The sequence below is a fragment of the Rhineura floridana genome, chromosome 7, assembly GCF_030035675.1.
Source record: "Rhineura floridana isolate rRhiFlo1 chromosome 7, rRhiFlo1.hap2, whole genome shotgun sequence".
Classification (NCBI taxonomy): Eukaryota; Metazoa; Chordata; class Lepidosauria; order Squamata; family Rhineuridae; genus Rhineura; species Rhineura floridana.
In genome coordinates, this window is record NC_084486.1 from 28841642 (window position 1) to 28855009 (window position 13368).

Genomic DNA, 13368 nt, shown 5'->3' on the forward strand with positions numbered 1-13368 from the left:
AATTATACTTGAAATGTTTTAATTGTGATTTTAGAATGTTTTAAAATGTTTTCTTTTCTTGTTAAATTGTTTCCTTTTTATGTTTGCTGCCCTGGGTTCCTTTGGCAAGAAGGGCAAGATGATGATGATAATAATAAATGTAACCAGGTCACCTTTATTGCTGTTCAGTCTGTTGTCCAGGTAACTATTCATGGGCAGCTTCACAGCCCATGCTCTCTTTTCTTATGGTTCTTTAACTTTAAACCTAACTTGGAGCAGACAGCTATTCAACAAAGGATTACTGTCTGTAAAGTAGGACACTTTGCCACCCTAGATGCTGGTGGACACAACCGGGGAGAGCCATATGACCTTTATAACCTGCTTATGACCTTACAGAAGTTGCACAAAGTTGGAAACAGAAAGTTGGACAAGATGGTTCTTGGGCTGATCCAGAAAGAGAAGTCTGATGTTCCTATTACTGTGGACAAAATTCCATGCATGCGCTGGTTTCCTGCCATTATTTTCACTGCAATACCCCTACCCCCCCCCAAAAAAATGTTGCCTGAGAGTCAAGGAACAATGTGTGATATGGTGTGGGTAGCTGCATTTGGGGGGATGAGAGATACCCTAACACATTGTTACAAAGGGAAGGGCAGTTGCCATCCACTTGCACACAGGATACTTTGGATCCAACCCATGATTAGGCACCACAAGTTATAAATGATCATGGCTATTGTACATGGCTACATGTATGCCTAATCAATAGCTCAGACATCATTACAGCACACACACCATTGTCTGGGTTAGAATATAGTCAGATTTAAAAGGTATACTTGGATGTTGGATGACATAATTATTTCTTTTTTAAAAATTCCATCTATTTCTCCAAGAAGACTCAAGGCAGCTAACAAACTTTAAACATTAAGGCCCCAGATAATGATTAGAGTTTTTGAGGAGGGGAACACATAGAAAGAGGTTGTTCCTATGGTACCCAGATCCCAAGCTGCTATGGGCTTTAAAGATTAAAGCCAGCACCTTGAATTTAGCCCAGAAGCTAATTGGCAGCCAGTTTAAATCATCTAGTATCAGCATGATAGAATCAAATTGCCTAGCTCCTTTCATCATCATTCTGGTTGCAGCATTTTGCGTTAATTGAAGTTTCTGACTGCTTTTCAAGGGTGGCTTCATATGGAGCAATTAACTGGAAGTTAGAGAGTGAATAATAATTGCAAGATACACATTGTCAGTAAGACCTTAAAAGACCAGTGGCCATAGGGACCAGTGACACATATACCTGAATACATTTGTGAAATGTTAACATTGTGATATATATTTATAGTTCATGATCTCATCTTTATGCAAACTGACAACCTACCTCAGGCTTGAGATGTTGGGCATACATTTAAAGAGAAGCCAATTATCAATTATTTATTATATTTTTATCATTGTGGGAGACTGATGTGAGCCCACCCTTCACCAGGGATGATCCCTCCTGACACCCCACACTGGGTTCAGGAAATCCCCACCCAGCAGCACACTTGCCTGGGTTGGATATGCACCACAAGCATCAGCTTTCCCCCTTTTGTCCCACCCAAAAGGTGACCACTAGTGTGCCCTGTTAGCACCATAGGATGTAGGTTCAGGAATTGAATAAGGACCCTGATATGGTAGCACACATGACCAGGAAGACACGCAGGAATTTAAATGAACAAAATAACTTTATTAAAGTCCCCGCTCATGTCTCCTAGGTGTAAAGAGCCAGCTAAAGATCACCCCCACAGTGAGTAGCTCAGGGGCAGAGCTTGGAAAAGTTACTTTTATGAACTACAACTCCCATCAGCCCAATCCAGTGGCCATGTTGGCTGGGGCTGATGGGAGTTGTAGTTTAAAAAAGTAACTTTTCCAAGCTCTGCTCAGGGGTTATGTGCCCTGCCACCTGTGCAGCCGTGGGAAAGCTGCATACTCCCAAGGAGCCCAGTTGCCCCCCAGCTGGTAGTTGCAGACAAGGAAGGGGCTGGCTTGTGCAGCTGTGGCAAGCTGAGCAGGCCCTAGCCAGCTGGGGAGAACTAGCCTCAGAGGGAGGCAATGGCAAACCCCCTCTGAATACTGCTTACCATGAAAACCCAATTCATAGGGTAGCCATAAGTTGGGATCGACTTGAAGGCAGTCCATTTCCTTTTCATTTTAATAGTTATTTTGTTCATTTAAATTCCTGCATGTCTTCCTACCATATCAGGGTTCTTATTCAGTCCCTGTACCTATATCCTATGGTGCTAACAGGGCATACCAGCGGCCACCTTTGTTAATGACATGACTTATAAGGTTGGTTCTGCCAGGCTTTGAACTAAAAAGGGTTGTAAATGTCAAATGCCTGGTTTGTAAGGTTGTCAGCTAAAATGGTTCTGTGGCAAGGAATTGTGGGGAAAACATCTTGCCTGAATTAGGGCCTCTAGGAGGGCATGAGACTGATGGTTCTCACAGCTGAACTTAGTTAATTAGGCAGTGAGCAAGGACAGCTGCTTATCAGCCTGAGAATGGTACCACAAGGCCACAGGCCTGGGAAGACCGAAGAAGAGAGCGTGACCATTAGGCATGAAAACTCCAGAAGATTTCATCATCAGAAAGCCTCCTGAATGGCTAATTAATTCTTGGCTGTTGCTGGGCTTTTCCCCATAAAAATAGAACTGTGATTCTGGGTCTTTGTTCTCCAATGTCCCTTGGTGCTACCTGATATTGGGGTTCTATCTTCCATCTGCTATTCAGGCTATACATCTCTGGGAAGATGTGTAACCTTGAAGTTACTCTGCTGGTTTACCTATATTGTGTGAGTATAGATTAGGCTAGACAGCTTTGTTACTTTTGGTTTTGATACATTCTTACAGGTATCATTTTCCTCAATCAACATTGAAACTTTCTCCTCTCTTCCTCTCTTCTGGGACCTAGTGACAATATATACTTGTTTATTATGAGACATAATATCGTTTCTCAGAATAAAAGACTCGCTCCGCTCATTGCTAACCCCTACTTCATATTCTCCTTCAAAACCTCTCCAGTTCACTGCAACTCTTGCAAACAGAATTTGAACTGGTTCTCCCCTTATAACCTGATGGTAATGGTTTTCTGAGGTAAAACATTTTTGGGTTTAACCAGATGAGTGCATATAACTGGTATTTCTTCCCCTGTGTCCAAAACTGCCAAATAAATGCATTCATTCACAGTTCTTTTTTTCCCTGAGAGTGTTGTCAAACTCAGGCACTCTATTCCATTTCAACGTATAGCACTGTAACACCTCATGTTTGTCTGACACAGTGTTACTCTGAACTTAGACCTGCCTCACTGAGGTGGTTTTTCCCTTATTAATTCCCATTCGGGGACATGAAGACTTAAGATGTCCAATTAATCCACACCGGAAACATGCTTTGTCTATAATGCCAAACAGTGGTTTAACAGACGGCTGTTCCTTTCGGCTAGCTGCTGAGTTTTGCCTTTATTCCATCTCTCAAAGCTCACACTTTTATTCAAAATATTTTTATTTGGTAATGTTTGCTTGTTCTACCAACAAGGTTAAGGCCTCTATTCAAAGAAAAATTGTCAGCCAAATTAGTAGCTTCTTTGCCATTTCTTGGATTTCTATCCTTCACAAGCAATCTGATTTTCTGAGGTAACCAGAAAATAAACTGATCCAAAATTATGAGATCTCTAATATCTTTTGTTTTCACATTAGTACAACCAATCCATTTATTAAAATAGTCAGTGAGCTTCAAACCAATTTCAAGATATGATTTGAATGAAGTTACTATGGTACTTCTGAAGTTCTTTCTAAAGAATTCAGGTTCAAACCTAAACCTTTAGTAGACAGCCACCTTAAAAGTATCAAATTCCACTGCCTCATCAACTGAGAAACTATTATATATTTCACTCAGTTCTCCTTTTAATAAATTCAGGATATATTTCATATATTCCTTGGATCCACATTTGAGCAGCTTTCTCAAAGATGTTAAAAAATATGTGGTGATCCTCCCTGATTTCATAGGAACTGAAATCCTTGGGAAAAACCTTCACAGGTCTCGATCCCTCCTCAACCCTCCTCTCTTCCCTTAGCAGTTTTTCCTTTTCCGCTTGAAGTCTTTCAAATTCCAATTTTCTATCCATCTCTCTTTGTCTTAGTTCTACTTCTTTCTGTTGCATTTCTGCCCTCAGTTTCTTCCTCTGAAACTCCAGATACTGAGGATTCATTTCTACAGGTGTGGGTCTACCTGGCATTCCCTAAGCCTTCCCAGCACCTTTACCTCTGAGGTAATCTAAAAGTATCAGCTTTAACTCATCTGCTGATTTTCCTTCATGAGAATGATTTAGTTGTCTACATTTGTCAATTAAGCTTACATCACTCATACTCCTAGGCATTCCATTAACTCCTTCAAACTTGTAATACATTTAATAATAGTTCCCAGCACGTGGTTTTGTTAGACACATAATAGATTTTCTTTTTTAAAAAATTAAATGTTATTTTCAGAAAAATTACAAAACAAAAAGAAATAAAAACTCAATATTTGCAGAACGTACAGCACAGACTCCAAGTCAGTCACATACTGTCAGCTGTGAGAGTGGTATTGCACCATCTCTGCAACTCAGCATGGAGAAAACATAATTGTATATTTTTGCGAGTGAAAACTACATATTCAAATCACCAACATTTACACAATTCAGAAAATATTTCCAAATGTATTAGATTCAGGTTAAAAGGCAAACACGTTCAAAACTGCCATGGATGTGTACACATTCCATATTAAACAGCTTTGGTTTTTAATATGGATGATGCTTCATACCATGTATACCAGTAGCATATGTTTAAAGTACTTATAGGAACACACTTATAGTACCATCTCTGTCAAAAAAGCAGATGTGTGATCTTTGCTTTGGCATGTATGTGCTTATCTAAAGGGTTCCTTAGTAAAACAGTAGGGTGACTCTGACCCACAAAAGAAGACAGATCACCACCATTCCCGTTTAGGAAGATGGATTTACATTCTGAAGATAATAGTGCCCAATTTCTATTATCTCTGAAGTGAGGACTGATCCACACATGCAGCTGAATTACCCTGATATCTGTTGGGAGACAACTTTTGCCAAACACTGCCCCTCCAAGAAATTCCGGACCTATGTTGGAGATAACTTTCTCCTACAGAAAGTGGAAGAAGCAACTAGAGGATCAGCTAACCTTGACAATTTTAACCAACAGAGATGATTTGGTAGAAGAAGTGGCAGGTATGGGAACTCTGGGGGAAAGTGACCATGATATACTAGAGTTCTTGATTTTAAAGTAAGCAAAAGCTGAGAGTAGCGACACTTGTACCCTGGATTTCAGGAAAGCTGAGTTTAATAAACTCAGAACAATGGTAAGTAAGGTTCCATGGCAAGCGACCCTAAGGAGAAAAGGAGTCCAAGATGGGTGGGGGTTTCTAAGAGGAAATGATAAAGGCATGAAGGCAAACAATTCTGTCAAGGAAAAAAAGGGAGAAGACAGCAGAAGAAGCCACTGTGACTTCACAGAAAGCTTAGAGATGATCTGAAAACAAAAAAGGACACATACAGGAAGTGGAAGGAAGGCCAGGCCACAAAGGAAGAGTACAGACAGGAAGCACGGAATTGCGGGGATGGTGTCAGGAAGGCTAAAGCTGAGAACGAGCTGAGGTTAGTGAGAGATGCCACAAGCAACAAAAAACCTTTCTTCAGGTACATCCATAGTAAAAGATGGAGAAAAGAAATAGTGATACAGCTACTCAATGAGGATGGCAAAATAATAACTGGTGACAAAAGGCAGAAGTGCTCAGTTGCTACTTTGGCTCAGTCTTCTCCCAAAAGAGGATCTATGACCTTCCTGAGAAACGTGAAGTTGAAGGGGCAGGATTGCAGCTTGAGATTGATAGACAAATGGTCAAGGGATACCTAATCACTTTGAATGAGTTCAAACCTCCAGGGCCCGGTGAACTTCATCGTAGAGTATTGAAGGAACTGGCTGAAGAACTCTCGGAACTACTGTCTATTATCTTTTAGAAATTGTGGAGGATGCGTGAAGTGACGGATGAGTGGAGGAGGTCTAAAGTTGTCCCAATCATCAAAAAGGGCAAAAAGGAGCAACCTGGGAACTACAGACAGTCAGCCTGACATTGATCCCTGGGAAAATTCTGGAACAGATTATAAAGCGCCTTTAAAAAATGCAGTGATTACTAGGAGCCAACATGGATTTATCAAAAGCAAATCCTGCCAGACTACACTTACCTCATTTTTTCATCGGTTAACCTCCCTGGTACATTTATTTATTTAAAATATTTCTATCCCGCCCTTCTACCCTACAATAGGGCACTCAGGGCGGCTACAATAAAATCGCACACATATACAATAAAATACACAGAACATTAAAAATTACAGTAAATTGAAATGTATAAAACACTATTAAAATACATAAAATGCATTATGCATACACATACAAACATAAAACATGTATATATGTGCATACACATATAAGAAGGTGAGAAAAAGAACTTAAAAGATAAAAATAAAAGATAAAAAACTTAAAACAGTGTCAGGCTGACCCATCAGTCCCAACCAAAGGCTCTCCGGAACAAAATAGTTTTTACAAGTTTCTGAAAGACCATCAGGGAGGGAGCAAAGCAAGCTTCTTGGGGCAGGGAATTCCAAAGTCTGGGAGCCACAATTGAAAAGGCTCTCTCCCGCGTGCCTGTCAATCTAACTTTCATTCCAGGCACGGAGAGGAGACAAGAGGTAGATGATCTTAAATCCAGGCTAAGTACACTGGTCCAAGGCCATTTAGGGCTTTAAAGGTCAAAACCAGCACTTTGAATTGGGCTTGGAAACAAATTGGGAGCCAGTGGAGTCCATAAAGCACAGGGGTGATATGCTCCCTGCACCGTGCTCCATTTAACATTCTGGCTGCTGCATTTTGGACCAACTGTAGTTTCCTAATCGTTTTCAAAGGCAGCCCCACGTAGAGTGTGTTACAATAATCGAGCTTCAATGTCACCAATTGTGGGAATGCTGTGGACATCATACATCTCGACTTCAGCAAAGCTTTTGACAAAGTGCCCCATGATATTCTGATTAGCAAGCTAGCTAAATGTGGGCTGGATGGAACAGCTATGAGATGGATCCACAGTTGGCTACAGAATTGTACTCAGAGTGCTTATCAATGGCTCCTTCTCAAACTGGGGGGAGTTAAGGAGTGGGTTACTGCCAGGCTTGGTCCTGAGCCCAGTGCTCTTCAACATTTCTATTAATGACTTGGATTAGGAGGTGCAGAGAATGCTTATCAAATTTGCAGGTAATCCAAAATTGAGAGGAATAGGAAACAGCTTGAAACAGAAACAAAAAAGAAAAAGAAACAAAATTCAAAGGGATCATGATAGGCTGGAGCATTAGGCTGAAAACAGAATGAAATTTAACGGGGATAAGTGCAAAGTTCTGCACCTAGGAAAAATAAACCAAATGCACAGTTATTCACTAATAGGCAAAAAACCTTGTGGTTTAAGAATGTACCTATAGCCAACAGATATTTCTATCAAACTTTAAAAAGCAATATCTCTCTGAGATATTGTACTGCCCTACAAATTTGTCAAAATGCAAACACAATTTGGGTTGGTTTTTCACAGTCCAATCTGCTTCCTATGTAGCTTGGAAGAATTGGGTAACATGTGCCTCTGAGCATATGGTACAATATCTCAGAGAGGAGGTCAGGAGTCCTACTCCCCTGGTGCATTCACTATACAGTAGGGCCCCGCTTTACAGCGTTCCGCTAATACAGCGGTTATGAATTGTAGAAAGGCCCTGCTTTACAGCGCTTGTTCCACTTTTACGGCGGTTTTTTGCTGCCGGGCGCCATTTTGGTCAATGTAAGTCAATGGGATCCGCTTTACAGCGGTTTTCGCTTTACAGCGGGGGTCTGGAACATAACCCGCTGTATGAGCGGGGCCCTACTGTAGCTGCCCAATTTCCCTGCTCTTTAAAGTTTGATAGAAATATCTGTGGGCTGTAGGTACATTCTTAAACCACAAGGTTTTTTGCCTATTAGTGAATTTCTCTGCTTTTTAATCAGGGAGGTAAGAAATGGGATCCTGTGCAAGTTTGCTGAGAATTGATTGATCATTTGAATGGTTATTGAGTTCAGTGGGATTTACTCCCCTGCAATCATGCTTAGGATAGGTGAAACTGACCACAGGAGATGGGGAGGGCAGGAGGAGGGAGGGGAGGAAAGGCAGAGGGGAGGACTGGGATGGGAGCAGGCAGAAGGGGGAGGGGAGAAGGACAGGTTTGATCATTTGCATGTTTATTGAGTTCATTGCAATTTACTCCCCTGCAATCATGCTTAGAATAGGTAAAAGTGACCGGGAGAGGGGGAGGGGGGAGAAGAGAAGGAGAGGAGAGGGGAAGGAGGGGGAAAGCAGGTCTGATCATTTGCATGCTGAGTTCAATGGGATTTATTTCTGTACAACCATGTTTGGAAGTGGAAATGGACTGCCTTCAAGTCGACCGGACTTCTGGCGACACTTCGAATAGGGTTTTCATAGTAAATGGTATTCAGAGGTGGCTTTACCATTGCCTTCCTCTGAGGCTGAGAGGCAGTGACTGGCCCAAGGTCATCCAGTGAGCTTCATGGCTGTGTGGGAATTCAAACTCTGGTCTCCCAGGTCATAGTCTAACACTGACCCTGGGGATGGGCAGGGAGGGAAGGGGGAGGGGGAAGGGGAGGAGATTGGGTGGGTGGGCACTGGGCAAAGGGGTAAACTCTTTCCTTTCCAAAAGGAAAACATTGTGAACAGTATCATTGCTTTTCAGCGTTTTCATCACCTTTTTATTCTACAACAGGCACATGTAGCCTCCCACCCAAATTTAAAGCAAAGCTGTCCCTGGCCTCATCCACACCAGGCCATTATTTCACTTTGGAAAGTCATGGCTTTTCTCAAAGAATCCTGAGAAGTGTAGTTAGCGAAGGGTGCTGAGAGTTGCTAGGAGACGGCCTGTTCCCCTTATATACCTTCAATCAGAGTGGCTGACTGTTAAACCAGTCTGGCCACTGGAGCTCTGTCAGTGGAACAGGAGTCTCTTCTCAGCACACTTCACAAACTACACTTTCCAGGATTCTCTGAGGGAAGCCATGACTACCTCAAGTGAAATCAAAGTCTGGTGTGGGTGTGGTCCCCTGATTAGGCAAGCCCAGCAGCTGTGAGTCTGGTTTTTGGAACACTGATAGTTGGTTCTTACTGAGCATGCCCGACGTTATCATAGGGTTCAAGCCAAAATTTCTTAAATTAATTAAAAATCAGCCAGGCATTTTTTTTAACTTCTAAACTGAAGAAGATGAAGGTCAGAGTATGGGGCAAGGTCAGTATTAGGAGTAGAGGTACTCTGTGAACATGGCTGATTTTTAATGAATTTCAACAGATTATGAGAACTCTGACAGGAAAAAAGTCCAAAAGGGTTCTGGGTTTTTTATTCTTCTCTTTTTAGATTTCGAACTGTGTATTCTCTCTGACTGTTTTGTGTATCACCATGAAAATTGAAAGGATTGTTAAGCAAGCGTTTCTGAGTTCAGGACTATAAGTTTTGTAAGGTTTTGTTTTGAAATGAGCTTATGGGAAGCATCAGAATGGCATGGGGGTATTTTCAATTTAATATTGCGGAATGTGAAAAATCCACGCTGGCTATAGTATACAGTCAGTCTCGTGGCTGTATAATAAGATGGGGGATAGTTGGCACAGTAATACTACATGCAAGAAGGATCTCAGGATTGTTGTTGATTACAAGCTGACTATGAGTCAAAAGTGTGATGTGACTGCAGAAAAGGCAAATGCTATTTTAAGCTGCATTAACAGAAGTATAGTTTCTAAATCATGTGAAGTATTGATTCCCCTCTATTCGGCACTGGTTAGGCCTCATCTTGAGTACTGCATCCAGTTCTAGACACTTTAAGGAGGACGCAGACAAACTGGAATGGGTTCAGAGGAGGGCAACTAGAAAGGTTGTCGCACAGAGGAGGGCCAGGATTTCTTCTCGAATATCCCAGAGTGCAGGACATGGAATAATGGGCTTAAGTTACAGGAAGCCAGAGTTCAACTGAGCATCAGGAAAATCTAACTGTTAGAGCAGTACAACAATGGAACCAATTACCTAGGGATGTGCTGGGCTCTCCAGCACTGGAGCCTTCAAGAGGCAACTGAACATCCATCTGTCAGATATACTTTAATTTGGTTTCCTGCATTAAGCAAGAGATTGGACTTGATGGCCTTATAGGCCCCTTCCAACTCTACAATTATATGAGAGAAACAGTTCTTGACATTGTTTTAGTTCACTGGGAGGGTGGGGTGAAATTACATGCCTGAAAGTTCCCTCACATCAAATTCCCTGCTGACTGAAAGCTACAATCAAGACAAATTTTCTAGCTGAGTTTTCTTCCTGAAATACAAGATTCCTCTACAGAAGAGAGTTAAAAACAAACATGGCAGAGCCTGTGTTAAACATGAAACTCTTTACCTGCAGTCTGAAATGTTGCTTTTTAACTGAGTATCCCTTGGAACACATGATTAATCTCCTAAAAGGCTAGTTTACACATTATTTATTTATATCCTATATGAATTACTTCCCATGAGGCATCACGAGGCAATAAATAAATAAATAAATTTACAATCTAAAACAGTGATTTTACAATATAAAAGTTATGTGTATATAAATATTTTTTTAAAAAAACAAATTTATGTTTGAAGCAACAACAGCACAAACATAAGATAAATTCTAATATAATATATACCAACTGGGATCAAGAACTCCATTTAGAAGGCTTGTTGAAAGAGGAACATCTTTAGGAGGCACCCAAAAGACAATAAAGAAGGCAGTTGTCTGATATGCAATGGGAGGGAGTTCGAAAGGGTAGATGCTGCCACACTAAAGGCCCTATTTCAATATTGTGTGGAACAGACCTCATGATAGGATGGTATCAGCAGGATGGTCTTTCCTGCATGACATAGTGATGGGTTGGATATGTAGGGAATGAGATGATCTTTCCTAGTCCCAAGCTATTTAGGGCTTTGTACACCAGGTTCAGCACCTTAAGAACATAAGAACATAAGAACAGCCTGCTGGATCAGGCCAGTGGCCCATCTAGTCCAGCATCCTGTTCTCACAGTGGCCAACCAGGTGCCTGGGGGAAGCCCGCAAGCAGGACCCAAGTGCTGTTGATCCTGTTCCAGTAGCTAATTGGCAGCCAGTGCAATTCTTTCAACAAAGGCATAATATGATGGTGATATTCCATCCCAGTGAGCAGCCAACCTGCCACATTTTGCACTAGCTGCAGCTTCTAAGTCAGCTTCAAGGGCAGCCTCACATAGAGCACATTGTAGCAATCCAATCTGAAGGTTAGCAGTGCATGCATGACTGTGGTCAGGCTATCTGGATCCAGAAACAGCCATAGCTCTCTTGGCTGAAGCTGGTAAAAGTCATTCCTAGTTACTGAGTTCATCTGGGCTTCTAGTGATGGAGATGGATCCAAGAGAACCTCTAAACTGTGAACTTGTTCCTTCAGGGGGAATACAACCCATCCAAAGCAGGCAATTAACCAATTATTTGGACTTGGGACTGACACCGACCCATAATGCATCCACCTGTCCAGGGTTTGCAAAGCCATTCCCAATTCAGAGGTTCCAGAGAAATAGAGATGGGAATCGTCATCTTACTGATGACATCTTGCCCTAAATCTCCTAATAACTGCTACTAGCGGTTTCACATGGATGTTAAATCTGGGGCAGGATGGTACTCTGTGGCATTCCACAGCATAATTTCCAGGGGGCTGAGAGATAAGAACATAAGAAGAGCCTGCTGGATCAGGCCAGTGGCCCATCTAGTCCGGCATCCTGTTCTCACAGTGGCCAACCAGGTGCCTGGGGGAAGCCCGCAAGCAGGACCCGAGTGCAAGAACACTCTCCCTCCTGAGGCTTCCGGCAACTGGTTTTCAGAAGCATGCTGCCTCTGACTAGGGTGGCAGAGCACAGCCATCATGGCTAGTAGCCATTGATAGCCCTGTCCTCCATGAATTTGTCTAATCTTCTTTTAAAGCCATCCAAGCTGGTGGCCATTACTGCATCTTGTGGGAGCAAATTCCATAGTTTAACTATGCGCTGAGTAAAGAAGTACTTCCTTTTGTCTGTCCTGAATCTTCCAACATTCAGCTTCTTGGAATGTCCACGAGTTCTAGTATTATGAGAGAGAGAGAAGAACTTTTCTCTATCCACTTTCTCAAAGCCATGCATAATTTTATACACTTCTATCATGTCTCCTCTGACCCGCCTTTTCTCTAAACTAAAAACCCCCAAATGCTGCAACCTTTCCTCGTAAGGGAGTCACTGCCGCACACTGGGTCGACATTTTCATCGTGCTGTCCACTACAACCCCGAGGTCTCTCTCCTGGTCGGTCACTGCCAGTTCAGACCCCATGAGCGTATATGTGAAATTAAGATTGTTTGCTCCAATATGCATAATTTTACACTTGTTTATATTGAATTGCATTTGCCATTTTTCTGCCCATTCACTCAGTTTGGAGAGGTCTTTTTGGAGCTCTTCGCAATCCCTTTTTGTTTTAACAACCCTGAACAATTTAGTGTCGTCAGCAAACTTGGCCACTTCACTGCTCACTCCTAATTCTAGGTCATTAGTGAACAAGTTGAAAAGTACAGGTCCCAATACCGATCCTTGAGGGACTCCACTTTCTACAGCCCTCCATTGGGAGAACTGTCCGTTTATTCCTACTCTCTGCTTTCTGCTTCTTAACCAATTCCTTATCCACAAGAGGACCTCTCCTCTTATTCCATGACTGCTAAGCTTCCTCAGAAGCCTTTGGTGAGGTACCTTGTCAAACGCTTTTTGAAAGTCTAAGTACACTATGTCCACTGGATCACCTCTATCTATATGCTTGTTGACACTCTCAAAGAATTCTAATAGGTTACTGAGACAGGACTTTCCCTTGCAGAAGCCATGCTGGCTCTGCTTCAGCAAGGCTTGTTCTTCTATGTGCTTAGTTAATCTAGCTTTAATCATACTTTCTACCAGTTTTCCAGGGACAGAAGTTAAGCTAACTGGCCTGTAATTTCCGGGATCCCCTCTGGATCCCTTTTTGAAGATTGGCGTTACATTTGCCACTTTCCAGTCCTCAGGCACGGAGGAGGACCCGAGGGACAAGTTACATATTTTAGTTGGCAGATCAGCAATTTCACATTTGAGTTCTTTGAGAACTCTCGGGTGGATGCCATCCGGGCCCGGTGATTTGTCAGTTTTTATATTGTCCATTAAGCTTAGAACTTCCTCTCTCGTTACCACTATTTGTCTTAG